We start from the raw sequence: 19,419 nt of genomic DNA on the forward strand, positions 1-19,419 counted from the left end.
TATTTCGGTTCGCAGATGTCCATTTTTATTTATTAATGTAGAAATATTTCATTACAACTCACAACTGAATGTGTCAAGAAATAAAATTACACAGTAAATATAAAGCAGACATGTAAAACAGTAAAAAGAACAATTTAGAAAACAAATAAAAATTGTTCACTCACTGTACAGTATATAATCTACCCTTAATACAAAGACCACAAGAATACTGTTTAAGATTTATAAACACATTACACAGGCTACATCAAGTACTTCACTTTATAAAGTCCAAAGTATTTGTCTTGAGTCAAAATACTCAGTCATAATAAATAATTTGTCATCAAAATTTTCTCTGTATTTCAGAATGAAGGCAATGTTTCTCTATAAATTGCTTCAACAGTGCAGAAAACCGAATACATCAGTAGCCTCTTCCTCAACATCAGTAGATTACTCCTCATCATCCTCAAGTGGAGTTGTAATTTGTTGTAACACAATATGTGTTTATGCTTTTGGTAAACATGACATGTAAAGCACTCATATCTGGAAAATGTTCTTTGATAGTCATTAGGAGCACAAGTTATTTAAAAATTTGCTTTATGCATGAATGAGAGCAGTGTGATGGATTAACTTGATGATTGTGTTTATCCCAAGAGCATGTAGAGAAACAAAAAACAAGGTTGATCACTCTGGTAACTGGAGTAGATCCAGGCTTGTCACTGTCCACAGTTCATTCAAAACATTCCACTGCAGAAACATCAAGGTGTTCTTCTAATAAGATGGATATGTCAAAAATGTATATTCATCCACATCATTAGCCCGGCCAATCGCAATCCCATCAACTCTGAAGACTGCCGTGACTTGTCTTGTTAACACATTTGTCCAGTCGGTGGTGTCCTCCTGTACTTGAACTGTTGGATGTGGTGAAGATGATTCCCTGTAAATGACAAAGCAATAATTACATTAATATCAGTCACTCTATCACTGATGAAGAGAAAATCAACATGCATAGAAAGGAAAATAATTAATATTCACTGATTTAAAAAAAAAAGTATCACAGATTAAAAGACTAATATAAATTTCATTCATTCATTCAGTTTCTTTTTGGCTTAGTCCCTTTATTAATCTGGGGTCGCCACAGTGGAATGAACCACCAACTTATCCAGCATATGTTTTATGCAGCAGATGCCCATCCAGCTGCAACCCAGTATTACGAAACATCCAGACACACTTATTCACACACACATTTATACACTACAGACAAATAAGCTTACCAAATTCAGCTATAGCGCATGTCTTTATACTTGTGGGGAAACCGGAGCACTTGGAGGAAACCCTCACGAACACTGGAAGAATATGCAAACTCCTCACACAAATGCCAACTGACCCAGCCGAGGCTCGAACCAGCGACCTTCTTGCTTTAAGGTGACAGCACTACCCACTGCGTCATCTTAATATAAAGAATATCAAGCATTATAAAATGCATTTATCACAGCATATAATAAACAGAAAACAACATACGCACCGGAGCACAACGAAATGTTGAAGTGTCTCGCTTAACAAGGCTGGCAACATGAGAAGTGCTGCTGTAAAATCAATTCCTGGAACATAAGATGTGGCATACAAACAAATATGAAGGAATCCATCCAAAGCTAGAATTTAATAATATTAATCAAGTGGAGAAAGTTTAGAAAGAGTACCTTAGAGTCAGGTCCATAGCATTCTTCAGTTGGTCTCTCATCTTTCGATGAAAACCTAGAAAATAATTTTAAACACGTAGGTGTACATTTATTGTTGTTTGTAAGTAAAAACCTACAAATTTAAAATAGTATGTAAGCCATTAAAACCATGGTATAGATAATGAAACATACTTACATCTTGTAACTGAGCCATGCTTTCATATGACATGCCTTCATTGGTCTAATGCTGTTAGGCTGCATTATGTTGTTCAATCTTGTCCTGAAAGACAATTGGAAACTTCATAAACTTCAGGAAAGCAATAAGATAAAGCAATAACTATTTATTTATAGTATTTTATTTATATATAAGTATAACGTTAAACGATAGTAAAGCACCAACAATTCTGGACATGAGAGTTTGTGGACACTCCTCAACATTAATGTAACTTAGACACTGAAACGAAGATATGTACAAGCATACACACGCCACGTTTGTAACTAGCCACGTTTACATAATCAGTCGCTTTGCCGGTGACAAAATTGTGATTTTTCTTCACAAAATGGCGGTGTATATAACCTTCTAAAAATACATTTCCGCGGTCAATCGTGGCTAGTAAATGGCCTCAAAATATAAAACATTATTGATAATTACAAATTCCAGTATTAATAACAAAAGGTTTTATATCAAGGTATATGAAGACTTCAGTCGCGGCAGCTCTGGGCCACACCGCACATTACTCACGGCCCGATTCCGGTGCATGGTTACGGCAGCGTCGGCTCGCTTCTGCCGCCGCATCTGGCCCGAGTAACGATACAGCAGACGGACTCGGGCAGGCGAGAATCTAGCCGCAACTGGCCCAAGTGTATTTTGCTATCTGGGTTGCGATTATATTCCGCCGTGGCAACACTTATTAATAAAGCAGTTACGTAAGATATAAGGCGCGAATGCGTAACGTAGGCGATAAAGGGAACTTTTACACCGAGAAAACTAACAGCATATAGTACTCACCGTCTATAAGGTTATGTCCATCGGTGACTTCGATATCACATTGTATTAACTTCTTTAATAAGCTGCAGACATCTTAGCAAACTCCATCCTGCAGGCCAACGTACACCAGCCAGCCCGGAGCACAAAGCGGGGGAAAGCCGAGACCAGAGAGTCAGACAAAATCAACAGAACACGGCTTCACATGTAAAAATGAGACTGAAAATATATCTTTAATACATTCTTACCTGAAAAGTGTGGACTCCAAAATAGACTTTTCTTTGAAAAGCGTGCGAAGTTCTGTGTAAACAGCCAGCATAGTCGACGGACCGCCTCAGTAACAAACACTACTATAACGTCTCAACAAGCCAAATTCTTAAAGAGACAGCACCATCACCACCTGTATGAAGATGCTGTCACTCTGCATGGTTTATTCTACATCCCATATATACTATAGCGACTTAAACAGTAAGCAAAGACCAGTATTTACGTTTTTAATGATTAAAATTACATTTAATTATAAATTAAATTATTAACATTTTTGAGAAAAAATGTAATTTAAATACATGAAAAAAAATAATTATTAAAATATTTAATTCAATCAATTTATTTATTTATTATATTTTTAAATTATGTATTTTAGTATTAATGTTTAGTATTAATACATTTAAATTATTGTTATATAGTGTCTTGATCTTATCATGAGCTGAGGGTACAATTTTGTTCCTATAGGGAAACAAAATATATAATTGTACCTTTAAAGGTGCCAAATTGGTCCTTTACGGTACAATTTTGTACCCAAATGTGCTATAAAAGGTACAAAAATGTACCTTTCAAACCTAAATCTGGACATTTGTACCTTTATAGCCCATTTGGGTACAAAATTGTACCCTAAGGACCAATATGGGACCTTTAAAGGTACAATTTTATATTTTGTTCCCTCTAGGAACAAAATTGTACCCTCATTGTACCTTTTTTTCTGAGAGTGTATGAGGCGTCTTTAAGCTGCCAGCACCTAAAAAGCCTTTTACATAAAGTGTTAAATACATTTAAGAAGTTCAGTGCTTTCTCCTTCAGTCATTCCAGTGTTATTACACAACAAATTTTCAATTTGTTTTTTTTTTTTTTGTTTGTAATGTTTGGGTTTTTACCAAAATCTAGTTCAATTCCATGTCAACAGCTCCCTTGGAGATATTATTCTCTGGAAAAAACATGACATGTTCAATACTTGTTTTCCCCGCTGTACATTGATACAATCATATTGTAACGTGTTACGCTATAAATGTATGATCATCTTAAAATGAGACACAACACATTCAAACAAAGGAAACAAAAACGCAAAGCAAACTAACTGATGTTAAATAACCAACAGTTTCAGTGAGTGATTTATTCCTCCATCAAAAGTTCTTCAAGCTGCTTTGAATTGCGATGCGGGTTTGTTATATGCACAGATAAACATAATTTGATCCTTTGAGCTAAACGTCTCCTTTTATCCTCAGAGATGTGTATATATATATATATATATATATATATATATATATATATATATATATATATGTGTGTGTGTGTGTGTGTGTGTGTGTGTGTGTGTGTGTGTGTGTGTGTGTGTGTGTGTGTGTGTGTGTGTGTGTGTGTTTGATGAATGCTTTAGCAGACCGACAGTGAGGCTGGGGCAAATACCAACACGCTTCACAATCTGTCATTAACTTCATCCATCTCTGGCCGTTCACTGCGACCCGCCATTGCAAACAGTCACGACAACAATGCCAATGTGGCTTTCCCATAAAATGACATTAAACAGAGAAAGAGCGAGGGAGAGAGAGAGGGAAAAAAAGATGTAGCTGCCCTCGAATTACAGGCCCAGAGCAAAAGTGATTGTAAAAAAAGCCGAAAGGTTTTCTATTCTTACAGTACATAGGACGCAATTTCCACATCACATTTATGCATTAATTTGCTTTCTTCTAGTTTCCATGCAGTAAATGTAAAAGGTGCACGACAAATAAAGTGATCGTGATTCTGAACTGTAAAAATGAGTCAGAAATCTGTAAAACTTAATTGCAATAAACCATTTAAGCTTAAAAACTAATCCTTATGAGTACTGTGAACTTGCTTCATTAGAGTTGAAGCAATGAGGTATTTAATGAACTCATTACCTTTAACACTGAGTTCAAGGGCCCTATCATACACCCGGCGCAATGTGGCGCAATTGTTGTTAGCTAGTTTCAGCTTGGCGCAAGAGTTGTTTTAATGATTTCCGCCACGATGTTTAAATAGCAAATGCATTTGTGCTCATATGTGCACCCATAGGTGTTCTGGTCTAAAAAGAAGGAGGCGTGTTGAGGCGCAATGCTGGCGCGTTGCTATTTTGTGAAACTATAATAGACTGTTCAATAGGCCAGAACAAAGCCGGTCTATTGTCCAGTGCAGAGCGCGTTAGTTGTGCGTCTCGCTTACACACTGCTTAATACACACAAGATGTAGAGCAATACGCAAATATCTTTACATATAAAAAATAATTAAAATATTAAGGATATATATAGGATATAAATATAAAGGATTAAAATATTAAAAAACATTATTTTCTAGCCTACATAAATATAAAAACCACTGGTTTCATGCCTCCATCTCGAAGGATGTAGATGAAACCAGGGTGGACATTACAGCAAGACAATGATCCAAAACACTCTCAAATGCTTTCAGAGAAAAAAAAATCAAGCTGTAGAATGGCCCAGCCAATCACCTGATCTAAATCCAATAGAAAATACAGAATAAATCTCAATGGTGTATAAAAAGGATATATATAGGATATAAAAAGGATATTTATAGGATATAAATATAAAGGATTAAAATATTACAAAACATTATTTTCTAGCTTACATAAATATAAAAACTACTGCCTTCATGCCTTCTTCATCTCGAGAGCTTTTTCAGTTCATTCATAACAATTAGCTTTTGTATAATGTTATTATTATTAGCAGTATTATTTATTATATCCATATTTATAATTGTTTTATTAAAAACAAGCTTAGATTTGTCCACCTGTCAGGTTTGAGACCATACGGGGCACAGCATGTGTATGGATATAACTCAGGTTTTTTTGAGCACACTTTGTTATTATTGTTCATTTATTCGTTTGCCGGAAATTAGAACTGAATTTAGAAATAGTTTTGAAAACAAAATGTATTATTTATAGGCTAATTGATGTCTGTGCGTACTACACGTTGCCCTATCCACAAGAGCGAAAGTGAAAGTTAATAAATTATCTCTCATTCTCGCGTTGTAGATGCTCGGTTTAACTGTTTTCTTGCTAGTGAAGTACTCAGTTTTTACACTTACACATCATGTAAATACCAAATGTGCTTAGGGCGTAACGCAACTGACTCTTAAAGGGAATGGGAGATGAGACTCTGACTGGTCTATTCTCAAATCACACCTATAAATCATTAAGAGAATAAGCTCAACCCTGTTAGACCATGCCCCACGGCGCAAAGCAGATTTTTCCATCCTTATATTAGCAAAAGTGGATTCTGACACACCCCTAATGCGTTTGCGCCCTGCGCTTTGCACTTTGCGCACGGATAGTCAAAATAGAGCCCCAAAACTCTTTTCAATTGAGTAGAATTAACTTTCAGTAAATTAACTACACTCATTCATTTGATAAAGTTGACTGTTGGGTTTTACAGTGACAAATGCCAGCATTTTCAGTACCTGTTTCCATCAACATATTTTTTTGCACGTTTTAGGATATACGGTATTTTCCTAAATAATAATAATCCTATATATAATTTAGGATATGTAACAGTAAGTTCGATGAACACTGTCAAAAATACTGGGTTCCACAGAATCAATTTGTGTTGGAACAACATGAAGGAATTAGGTTAATTCATTAGTTTTAACAAATTTAAGTAGACATAAAACAATTAAGTTGTGCCAACAAAATCTCAAGAGTTGTGTTGATTCAGCTCATTTTAAATACGTAGTTTGAACAAGCAAGAAAATATGTTTTTTAAGGGAATGTTATAGAAATAATATGCTTTGCATTCATGTAAACAAAAAAATACTGCGTCAATTCTGCTCAACTGAGTCAGGAGGTGGTGACTACTCTGTAAAAAGTGTTCAGTTGACTTTACCTTTACAAAAATGCGAGCAATTCTAAACAATTAAGTTAAGTGAACTTAACAGTTCTAACTCACAACAGAATTGCTTACATTTTTAAAGTAAAATCAACTTAAAATGACATTAAACAGAGAAAGAGCGAGAGAAAGAGAGACAGAGAGGGGAAAAAAAGACATAGCGGGCCTCGAATTACAGGCCCAGAGCAAAAGTGATTGTGCTCAAGATCTAAAGAGAGCTTGAGGCCAAACTTCATCTTTAACTTATTATGTATCCAAGAGGAAAACCACATCTCAGAATGCCAATGTTGGGCTCTGACATTTGCTTCTGTCTTTATTTACATTCTAGCTTTGACGGAGAAGAAGAAAAAACCCTTTGCAGGCAATCCAGTTTACCACATACAGTTTAAACATTAAAAAAAGAGCGGGAGGAATCCAGAAATCAATAACAACAATTTACAAAACAACTACTTTATAGGGAGTGTGTGGCATTTGCTTTGGGCACAGCATCACAGCTGATTAGTTTTTTCATATTTTGATCAATACAGTCAAGCTGTGGATAATGTCTCTACAAACCGAGAGGCCTTTAGAGAGCATTAAAGCAAACTGTTTGGTATTCGGCCAAAGCAATGGAAGACTATGACTTTGTTTATTTATTTAAGTCAACCTAGCGATATGAATAGATGCGATCGTTTTATTTACACAACTGATTATTTCATGTCTGCAGCAATACAGATGCTGCTGATAAAGCATCGCAAAAACTGACGCTTGTTCATTTGCTTTAAACTCATTCGTTCATTTTCTTTTCGGCTTAGTGCCTTTAATAATCAGGGGTCGACACAGTGGAATGAACCGGCAACTTATTTAGCACATGTTTCATGCAGCAGATGCCCTTCCAGCCGCAATCCATCTCTGGGAAACATCCATACACACCCATTCACACTGATACACTACGGACAATTTAGCCTACCCTATTTACCTGTAACACAAGTCTTTGGACTGTGGGGGAAACCGGAGCACCCGGAGGAAACCCACGCGAACCCAGCTGAGGCTCAAGCAGCGACCTTCTTGCTGTAAGGCAACAGCACTACCAACTTCGCCACAGCGTCGCCCTTGCTTTAAACTAAAACATTTTATTTTTAACATTTGTATTACTATTTATTCACATGATGAATCATTTTCATGCAAATAAATAAACGGAGTGGCTATGTGCACTTAGTGTAAATAGCCCACCTTGTTGCGAAGTGCCTCAATCAGGGTCAAATGCTGGTCAAATCAAGGTGCGAATATTTGCATATTCTAAATTTAATCAGACGTTGCATGCAGTGAAGTGAATCAGAAGAACACAGTAACCTGCTAATGTCATGGTAAGTAATGTTTTTAAATTGATTGCATTTTTATAGTGAGGTTATATCTTATTTTTACAACTCATGGTGCATTATCTAATGTTAACAAGCATGGAGTGGGATGTAAATAATGCATTAGTAAATGTTCAATTATGATTAATAAATGCTGTACATGTGTTGTTCATGATTAGTTCATGTTAGTAAATGCATTATCTAATGAACCTTATTGTAAAATGTTACCTTACTTTTTTCCAAGATCAAATACATTTAATTCATTATATTCAAATTATTCAATTATTATCCATTTAAGCACTTTTTATGGCAAGAATTGTGAAAGTATGCGTTGTTATTTTTGCTTTTAATGAATTAATTTACTTTTAAAATAGTCAAATATGCTTAAAATGAAATATTATTATTATTATTATTATTATTATTATAACCTCATATTTTTTACCCAACAAATGCATCCTCAGCAGTCAGAATGGTGGCTCTTATTGGCATTGCATGACATTAAACTGCTCTTACACAATATTATTCTGTCTTGTGCAAAAGTACTTGTATAATCTGTGTATAGTATTACAGTATATGTATAGTATATTTCCACACCTGTATGTTAGTTATGTATAGGTTTAAAAAAGCTCTAATCATATTAAACATCATATTTTTGATTATGTTTATTTATCATTATTTATGTTTTCAATTTACATCCACACACTGAAAAAAAGTAGTAAGTGGATTTATGAAATTTACCAAGTGGTTGCAAACAGTTTATATGGGCTGAATTTAAACAAACAAATTCAATTTAGTACGTTCAACTTAATTTGTTTAAATTCAGCCCAAATCAATAGTTTACAACCACTTACCTTTAAAAAAAATAGGTAAATCCACTGAATAATTTTTTCAGTAATAGTAGAAAGACAATAATGCTTGACTTGACTTCAGTGCTAATTTGCATAAAACGAAGACATAATAAAATATTCGAACACAATTACTCTCTCCTCTCCTCATGGTTGTGTGTGAGTGACGAAGAGGCTCTCGGTTTGTTTCGACTCTAAAACCCAGGCTGTTTAATTTGGCACGAGCGGCTAGAGTCAGAGAAAGCGAGTCCTTGTGTGAGCTCGAAACCGCTGGGCTTTACTCCTCCAGTCATTAGCAGAGAAAACTGGGCATTTCCTAATGACTTCACACTTTCCAGCGCGTGGGTTAATACATCTCGTGTAGCTGTTTTGGAAAGTGTACAGTGCCATGAAAAAAAGGAATAAATCTTTTTCTTCGTTTCATGTCTGGATTGTAGTTTGCGGTTCGATTAGATAATTGTCAGGTTACCTCGAAAATTTGAGCTGGGTAATAATGGATTATGTGTAATCTGGGTTATGTAATTAACCCAATTTAATAACTGGGTTATTCGATTTCAAAAATCAACTACTTGTAATTAGAGTAAGCTACTGTTCAAAATACTTGTAATCAGACTACAGTTACTTTTTATGGATTACATGACTGTATATTATTGTTTCAAATATATATATATATATTTATATATATATATAAATATATATACATACATACATGAAACAACAATATATTTATGTATATGTATATTTATTTATTTATTTGTCATATTATGTTATATTAAATATCAATAGTTTTGCATTCAGGCTCTCAAAAGCATGAGATGTTAAATAATAAATAATCGAAGTTACTACATGTAACTTATACATGTAAAATATATAAATAAAAAATAAATAAATAAATAATAAAAGTTACTATTCTTGTCTTTAATCCATCTTGGGAAGCTGTTTTGGAAAGTTTGCGGTTCGATTAGATAATTGTCAGGTTACCTCAAAAATCTGAGCTGGGTAATAATGGATTATGTGTTATCTGGGTTATGTAGTTAGATAATTAGATTCCAAAAATCAACTACTTGTAATTAGAGTAAGCTACTGTTTAAAATACCTGTAATTAGACTACAGTTATTTTTATGTATTACATGATAATACTTGTGGATTACATGATTGTATATTATTGTTTCATATATATATATATATATATATATATATATATATATATATATATATATATATATATATATATATATATATATATATATATATATATATTTATTTGTCATAATGTGTAATATTAAATATCAACAGTATTGCACTCAGGCTCTCAAAAGCATGAGATGTTAAATAATAAATAATCGAAATTAATACATACAAACATATATAAATAAATAATAAAAGTCACTATTCCGGTGTTTAATCCATCTTGGAAGCTGTTTTAGAAAGTGCAGAGCCACGAAAGAAGAAATAAATCTTTTTTTGTTTGTTTGTTTGTTTGTTTGTTTGTTTCACGTTTGGATTGTAGTTTGCGGTTCGATTAGATAATTGTCAGGTTACCTCGAAAATCTGAGCTGGGTAATAATGGATTATGTGTAATCTGGGTTATGTAATTAGATTCCAAAAACAACTAGTAATTAGTGTAAGCTACTGTTTAAAATACTTGTAATCAGAGTACAGTTACTTTTTGAATTACATAATATTATTTGTGGATTTCATGATTGCATATTATTGTGTCATATATTTATATATATATTGCCATAATGTGTCATATTGGTCAATACCAACAGTTGTGCATTCAGTTAAATAATAAATATTGAAGCAAATATATGCACACATATATAAATAAATAACAAAAGTTACTATTCCAGTGGTTAAATCCATCTCGGGAAGCAGTTTTGGAAAGTGTAGAGAAATAAATTTATTTTGTTCCCTGTTTCGAAAATTGTCCGGTTACCTTGAAATTTAAGCTGGGTAGTAATAATGGATTACGTTATCAGGATTGTATAGTCAGATTCCATAGATCATTCATTCATTCATTCATTCATTCATTTTTTGGCTTAGTTCCTGTTGGACACCAATTAAACTAACAAAATATATATTTTTAATTTTTTTTATTAAAATGTTTTTAATATAAAATATTTTTAATAGAAAAAATATGTATTTTATTGCTAATAATGCAAATAAATGCATTGTATAATAATGGATATTAATGCAAATAGAGTCAAATGTGTTTATGCAGTAAACAAATAAATAAATAAACATACTGTGCTATGTAGAATAAAAAAATGAGGCAATTACTAAGGAAATAGCTACTATTTAAAGTAAACTGAGTTTAAATTAATTGTGTAAAATCTGCCTTTTTAAGCTTGTGTTACAACGAACCATCTGTCTCTTACAACTTGCCCCGCAGGTGGGGTGAATAGTAACCATTTTACTCCTGGCACTTTTGGCAATACTGCATGGAAACCATAGGTCCAGCGATCATACTTTCAGTGCTCATTTGTAGGAGAGGCTTGTGTGTTATTGATAAAAAAATATGGTCCGTCTAACCCCATTACTTTCTTCATTATTTGACCAAAACCAAAAAGTGTTCCTTTGCGCCCCGCTCTCCCCCACTCTGCCATTCACTACACTCTAAGTTTATCCAACTATGACGACTTCCACTGCTGAGAAACCCATGAAGGTGAAAAGGCTCTATCATACAGTACTGTTATTAGAAGTTTGGGCTGAATGCTGAGGTTAAATGACAGACTTTTCTTTTCACGAACAGCGTGTTGCTCTTTCTTTAGCTCTGAATGGAGCAGCTTGCTCCCCATTAGGTGCTGAATAGGTAAATGGGCTTTATTCATATTTGAAAGCTGTAATCAAATAACGCCAGCACTCTCTTTTCCTCACTGTACTCTCTTTGCATCCAAGTGGATCGCCGCTGTCTTGCAATTACATCCAAGCGGGACCTATTAACCCTTATGAGAAGAGAATGCTTGGAAATTGGATTATTTTGCAGAGAAAGATGTCAGCGTTTTGAGTTACACAGGCTGAATGCTTGGCGTTTTTTGGTTTGGAGCTCTCGGGAGGCTCTGAAATTGGACTTGGAGTTGAAATGCATCTACAAGCCAATGCTTTTTTTGTCTCGTTATTTTGGGAAAAAAATCTGTGCTATATAAATAAAATATATTTAGCAAAGTTTGTTCACTTTGTTTCGTCAGATATAATCAGTTATGTGAAATTAAAGCATTTATTTATAAATTAATTTAAATAAAAACAAGCATGTATAAATAACAATAATTTAAAATACAATTGGCTTAATACTAGCAATGTGCGATATCACTGGTTTCCTATCCGATCCGATACCCAGTAAAATAAAGACGAGTATACCAATTCGATACCGATACTTTGCCCAAAAATTACTATTTGGAAAATTAAAGTAACAAGTAGTGTACTTAAAAGTGTCATTTTATACTGAATATTAGATATATTATGGGTTATTCTTGTTTATTGATGAAGAATTATTATACAAAAAAGAGCCAACTTACATATTACATATTTATTGACAGCATCTGAGCATGTATATCTAAAACCTCTGCCTGAACATCTTAACATAAAACAATAAATATTCACACCTTTTTGTTTAGTGACATGTTAATCCAGTCCCCTTTATAACCTTTTTCTTTTGTTTTATCATTGTCACAAAAACCCAAGCCCCCAAATACAGTCAATTTTTCTCCCTCTGTACCTGCCTGCTCCACCTAAGGACTCTGCAAGCGATGTCTGTCTCGCCCCAGCAGCACCTGTGCGTCTCCTTTCCTCCTCTTCTGACCGCCTAGTCATATTCTGTCTTGTGATTTATATGTAGGTGTTTGATTAGGTTTATGGTTTTATCACACTGTTTTGTTACACGTTTTAAACAGCATGGAAGTGAAGTTGCCCCACACAAAACTTTGCTTGCGGTCAACAGGGTGACTGAACAACATGTGCCAGCAGACTGACTGAGTGGCTAGCTAGCGTGCTCTGCAGTCATACAGTGCCATATTACGCACATGACTTGGCAGGCAGCATAGATATTTACATTAGATGTCGCCTACCCTGTTGTTGTCTATTGGAAGGAATGCGTCAATAGAGCCGCCATCTTGGAACAGGGTAGCGCTCCTTTGAAATGAATGCGGGACTAAGGTACAATGAAGGAATGTGGCCATCCAAAGCCAGAGATATACACATATATCTATGATCGGGAGTTTTCCTGGATGTTAGTGTGCATTATTTTTTTTTATTACGAAAATTATAATTTTACATCACTTTTCTACATTGATTAATCAGCGATCGCATTGGCATTCCTGACAATAACATTGTGTGTTTGGAAATGTACTCCCCACCCTCCCTGTTTAATTTGATCTAATCCGTGTCCTGAAACACAGCTCCTCTCCTGCTTTCACTTCTCATACTGACGGAGGGAGCGATTCGTATGTAAATGAATCTCTGTTATGAACGACTCATTCACTAACCGACAATAATACAAGTTTCTGGCAGCGCAGCATCTCGTAGTCATATTTCTTTTGCATTGTTTGCTGATTTTATTCAACAAAACTAGCATAGGCAGAGTGTTTAGTGTGAGTTGGAGCTGCTTTGCCTTATGGTGAATGCAGTAAGAGACTGTATTATCATCAATAACGTTACCTGATTAGCACAAATTTCAGAACATACAAAAACGTAAAAAACTTAATATTACCTATGAAATGTTGTGCCATTGTGCTTTGTTTTCTTTGTTAGTTTGTTACTACACCCGTAGACAGCGCTAAAGTCCTGCATCTTCACGTAATAACACTGTCTTGACTAGTGCGCTTGAATGACATTTGTCCTGGGAGCACTGTACCAATGTGGCGGCGCTATTGACGCATGCTCAGGGTCCCTATGCGATATCTATTGTATATATCTATGGGCAGGCAGAAGAACAAGTAGTTCCGACTAAGTTGGCATTATTCAGATAAACTAGGGTAATTTCGCTTACTTTCCACTGTATTTCTATTTCCAATAAACTACATATTTGCTCCAAATTACTGAAATATCGATATTTTGATAATATAATCGATTCTAGAACACACAAAGCTGGTATCGGAGATAGATACTTTAATATCGATCCGCACATCACAACTTAATACCAACAGCGTTTATACGATCTGCTCATTAAGATATGGAAATTAATTAACACATTTACCTACTCGAAAACAATAGTTTGTAACATTGTAACAAGAGTTCAGATGCAAAAGCCGCGAAACGCCACTTCTGCCAAAAATGAGATAATGACAGTGAGTGAATGCTTTAGGCACGTACTACACCAACAAATAGATTTGCTTCAAATCATCTAATTCAGCCTGAACACAAGAGGAAACGTAAGTATTTTACGTTTTGCCTGATTAGTGGCTAATTCGTATGAATTCGTACAAGTTCAGTCAAACGAAATTGTAAAATTTTAAAAAGAAGGCGTGGCACCTAACCCCACCCCTAAACCCAACTGTTATTGGGGGATGAACAAATCATACTAAATTGTACGAATTAGATCATACGAATTCATATGAATTAGCCACTAAATCAAAAAGTTACGAATTGCCGTGAGATTGTGTTGTCTAAATCGCAGCATCCGTGCATTCAGAAATAACAATTTGTTGGCAAAATCCTCTAAACATCACTTGCCTTTAACAGCAAATGCAGCTATGTCCTGAGAAATCCAATCAGATGACATGAATCGAATCTTATGTTTTCAATGTAGCAGCGCTCTGATACGCCCGCTTTATGAGGAGACTGTTTTGTTCCGATTTTAAAAGACGGAATTTGATGAAGTGGATGAGCCTGTCCGACTCTCAGTGAATAACAAATGAAAACGTCCCTTACCTCAAAACGCAGTGCATTATAAGAAAAAGAAAACACACTGTACAGTCGGATGTGTAGCATGCAATCATAACATTTTTTGCGCAGCGACGCTACTTTGAATGAGTCCGATTTACATTATATGGCAATTGCGTTTCACAAAAGACAGAGTTAAGAGTCTGTTCTTTTATCCCACGTGGATGCTATGAGGATAAACAAGAGACCAAGACCTTGAGTATGGAGAGAATGAATGAATGACCGCTTCTAAAAGTGTCTGAGAGGCATGCCCTTTTTGCCCAGTAGGCCTACTTTGTGTTTTATTTGCTAGTTTAAGCTATTTCATTAAAGACAAATATAATGTATAAAACTATTCATTATTCATATTACTTCATAATCCCTATAGATCTGATAAGGTGTTTATATTAATAGAAAAGGCACAGATATTGATGTTTCACAATGTATTTACACTACATTGTTTGAATCTACCAAGCTTAGCTTAATGTTTACAATGCTCTACTACATTAAATCCCAAATATCAAAAATGACACCAGATTGTTCAGATTTAATTAATGTCAGTTTTAATGTTTTTGATTAATGCACTTGACATATTTTATTCATTAATTTTCCTTCTGCTTTTTCCCTGGTTTATCACAGCGGAAGGAACCGCCACTTACTTGACAGATTTATACATTTTTAATTTTATGTGTTTTATGTTTGGTAAAATAATTTCTAATTGCATCTTTGGTGCTTTTCAACTAATTACAACTAGTTTTGTTATAATAGGGTGGCACAGTGGCGCAGTAGGTAGTGCTGTCGCCTCACAGCAAGGAGGTCGCTTGCTCAAGCCTCAGCTGGGTCAGTTGGCGTTTGTGTGTGGAGTTTGCATGTTCTCCCTGTGCTCCGGTTCCCCAGTCCAAAGACATGTGGTACAGGTGAATTGGGTAGGCTAAATTGTCTCTAGTGTATTATTGTGAATGAGTGTGTAAGTTCCCCAGAGATGGCTTGCAGCTAGAAGGGCATCCGCTACGTAAAACATGTGCTTGATGGGTTGGCGGTTCATTTCGCTGTGGCGACAATGGACCTAATAAATGGACTAAGCCGAAAAGAAAATAAATGAATGTTCCAGTAGGTGGATTTAAAGGTTTTTGCCAAAAAAAAGAAGCAGCACTGGTGGATTTAGCTGGTTTTGACACCAAAGAAAATGTACCTTGTAAAAAACCGAGGGATTTTCTAAAGTGACATTTAAAAAAATTGTATTTTATTTACCAGCTAATAACCTTATCATTGCATATAAAATAAAACTTCTGAACCTAATCAGAGGAGCCTGATAGAAAATGCTCATTAAAGAAATGAGGTCGGATGGATTTAGAGGGTTTCGCATCTTCATATCTTCACTTATTACCAGCTATATTCTGTGTAGGCTAAATGTCTTTTTTTCTACCCATTTTTTTCCATCTAGTATTTTTTTTTATTGTATTATTTGAACTACATGCTGCTGTCATGCAATATCTAGTAATATGTTTCTAAAAGGTTTTAATGCATGAAAAAAAAAGTAAAAAAAATAGATATATTACTGTTTTATCCACCAACACTGCGTATATAGTCAAATCAGACTCATGAAAGGTTTCCTTCTGAGTGAGAATGTGTTGAAAAAGCACAGTACAGTCAGAGTTTGACTTCACTGAATGTTCCTGATTAGTGAACAAACATGAATCCCACTGACAACTAATTGCACTTCATTGAGCTCTTGGTAGGAGGCAGCAGTGTGTTCAGTGAGATTAAATCATTTATGCAGAAATAAATGTCAGAAAGACAGCACATTTTTCTCTTAGGAATTATAATAGTTTCATAGACTGCTACTATGCTTGCAAGTATAAAATACATACCGTTTAAGGCTAAATTATTCACCCTCCTGTGAAATTTGAATTATTTTATCCAAATTTGACCAGATGGGGCTGTATCTTTATCCCTGCCTCCTCAAGTGTTTGAGTAAACTCTAGTTGGCCTGTATTCCATTGAATTTAATTCACTCTACCTGTGTATTTTAGTATTATAATCAAATACACTCACCTGCCACTTTATTAGGTACACCTGTCCAACTGCTGGGTAATGCAAATTCCTAATCAGCCAATCACATGGCAGCAACTTAATGCATTTGGGTATGTAGACATGGTCAAGACAATCTGCAGCAGTTCAAAGCAAGCATCAGAATGGGGAAAAAAGGGAATTTAAGTGACTTTGAATGTGGCATGGTTGTTGGTGCCAGACGGGCTGCTCTGAGTATTTCAGGAACTGCTGATCTACTGGAATTTTCACGTACAACCATCTCTAGGGTTTACAGAGAACGGTTGAAAAAGAGAAAATATCCAGTGAGCGGCAGTCCTGTGGGCGCAAATGCCTTGTTGATGTCTGAGGTCAGAGGAGAATGGCCAGACTGGTTCCAGCTGATAGAAAGACAACAGTAACACTTGTTACAACTGAGGTCTGCAGAAGAGCATCTCTGAACACACAACACATCCAACCTTGAGGCAGATGGGTTACAGCAGCAGAAGACCACACCGGGTGCCGCTCCTGTCAGCTAAAAACAGGAAACTGAGGTTACAATTCACACAGACTCATTAAAACTGGACAAAAGAAGATTGGAGAATTGTTGCCTGCTCTGATGAGTCTCCATTTCTGCTCCCACATTCGGATGGTCGGGTCAGAATTTGGCCTCAACAACATGAAAGCATGGATCCATCCTGCCTTGTGTCAACGGTTCAGACTGGTGGTGGTGGTGTAATGGTGTGGGGGAGATTTTCTTGGCACACTTTGGGCTCATTAGTACTAATTGAGCATCGTGTCAACGCCACAGCCTACCTGAGTATTGTTGCTGACCATGTCCATCCCTTTATGAGCACAGTGTCTCCATCTTCTGATGGCTACTTCCAACAGGATAACGCACCATGTCAAAGCGCAAATAATCTCAGACTGGTTTCTTGAACATGACAATGAGTTCACTGTACCCAAATGGCTTCCACAGTCACCAGAGCTCAATCCAATAGAGCAGCTTTGGGATGTGGTGGAACGAGAGATTCACATCATGGATGTGCAGCTGACAAATCTGCAGCAACTGCGTGATGCTATCATGTCAATATGGAGAAGATCTCTGAGGAATTTTTCCAGTGGCTTGTTGAATCTTTGCCATGAAGGATTAAGGCAGTTCTGAAGGCAAAAGTGGGTCCAACTTGGTACTAGTAAGGTGTACCTAATAAAGTGGCCGGTGAGTGTGTATAAATACTTTTAAGGGACAGTTCACCCAAAACATTTAATTTACTCCTCATTCCCTCACCCCGAGGTTCCAGAAATTTGAGTTTCTTTCATCTGCTGAAAACAAAATGTTAATGAAAGCTGCAAACCATTTACTTTCAAAGTAGGAAAAACAAATATTATGGAAGTCAATGGATACAGCTTTCCAACATTTTTTAAAATATCTTCTTTTTGGTCAGATATTTAATAATGTAACCAACTATAACAAAAAGCATGCATATACTGTAAGTAAGCTTTATTATATATGGATCCATCCTGCCTTGTATCAGCGGTTCAAGCTGGTGGTAGTGTAATGGTGTGGGGGAGATTTTCTTGGCACACTTTGGGCTCATTAGTACTAATTAAGCATCGTGTCAACGCCACAGCCTACCTGAGTATTGCTGCTGACCATGTCCATCCCTTTATGAGCACAGTGTCTCCATCTTCTACTTCCAGCAGGATAACACACCATGTCAGGAAAAGCGAGTCAATATGGACCAGCTTTATCACATAAAAGAGAAAAATAGAAGAAACAAACTCATATAGTTTTAAAACAGGTGTAAATAAGTTTTTTATTTTTTTTATTTTTTTATTTTAGGTAACCATCCCTTTAAATCTAATTTTTAACAATTTAAAGGGAAAAGTTGTATTACAAGAAATATCATTATCGCAATACTTGCATATATTGTAATGCACTAATAATGAACTTGACTCAAAAAAACGAGTGGTCACGTGCTTGAACAGCCATGACATTGAGGTAAAGTTAGTTTGCATATCAGTTCATGCAAGTGTGTCTTCAAAACAATAGTAGCACTATTTAATTGACTGTGAACAATGTTACAGCCTACTTTTACAGTCATTGGCTGCTAATGTTATCAGAATTTGCAAATAATGCTTTACTTAAATTAAGGAGAAAGTCTTAACGTGCGAATATATATAAAAAAAATACCCCAATATAGCCATGACGCTCGCCTCTGATGCTGAGGCTACAAACCAAAACACTGCAGCATTTCCTGAAGGACATGAGCTGAACTAGTCAAACTGACAGGATATCAGTCTTGTTTTCGACGTACACCATAATCCTGTCAGTCAGGCTGTGAAAAACGGCCTGATTCACTGCACACACCTGAGCTGCAGACTGAACACATCCAGCCCCGTGTCTCTGCAGCCTCTGCGGGTCTCCGAGTCTCCTCTGCGGGTCTGTGTGAGGCTCTGCGGCCGCCCGGTGTTAATGGAAATCGGCTCATTATTTATATTTAAAGCGCTCGGATGTGAGTGATTGCGGTGTTCTTGTCTCACAGTGAGAAACAGACGAGGAGAAAAAGAATTAGA

General features: G+C 35.7%; 2 long non-coding RNA genes across 6 annotated transcripts in view; both read right to left on the bottom strand.

Moving 5' to 3' along the window:
- The window catches only part of LOC141379179 (uncharacterized), a 41,694-nt gene extending 22,275 nt beyond the window's left edge, over positions 1-19,419 (bottom strand). For 3 of the 4 annotated variants that reach the window (XR_015517278.2, XR_015945469.1, XR_015945470.1), the window contains exons 1-2: positions 19,214-19,419; positions 18,479-18,588 (exon numbers count right to left, since the gene is read on the bottom strand). This is a non-coding gene — a long non-coding RNA (uncharacterized LOC141379179). Of the gene's footprint in view, positions 1-16,282; positions 16,870-18,097; positions 18,589-19,213 lie in introns of those variants that run through there. The other variant, XR_015945471.1, reaches the window with a different exon arrangement.
- Positions 3-3,002, bottom strand: LOC148679866 (uncharacterized). Of its 2 annotated transcripts, XR_015945442.1 has the most exons (7): positions 2,889-3,002; positions 2,665-2,752; positions 1,852-1,935; positions 1,677-1,731; positions 1,502-1,577; positions 1,251-1,426; positions 3-913 (listed from the first exon to the last, which is right to left on the bottom strand). It is a non-coding gene; the product is annotated as an uncharacterized LOC148679866 (long non-coding RNA). The 2 variants fall into 2 exon arrangements; XR_015945443.1 differs by lacking the exons at positions 2,665-2,752; positions 2,889-3,002 and adding an exon at positions 2,398-2,582.

This window comes from Danio rerio, chromosome 19, assembly GCF_052040795.2.
Source record: "Danio rerio strain M-AB ecotype USA chromosome 19, GRCz13ab, whole genome shotgun sequence".
Classification (NCBI taxonomy): Eukaryota; Metazoa; Chordata; class Actinopteri; order Cypriniformes; family Danionidae; genus Danio; species Danio rerio.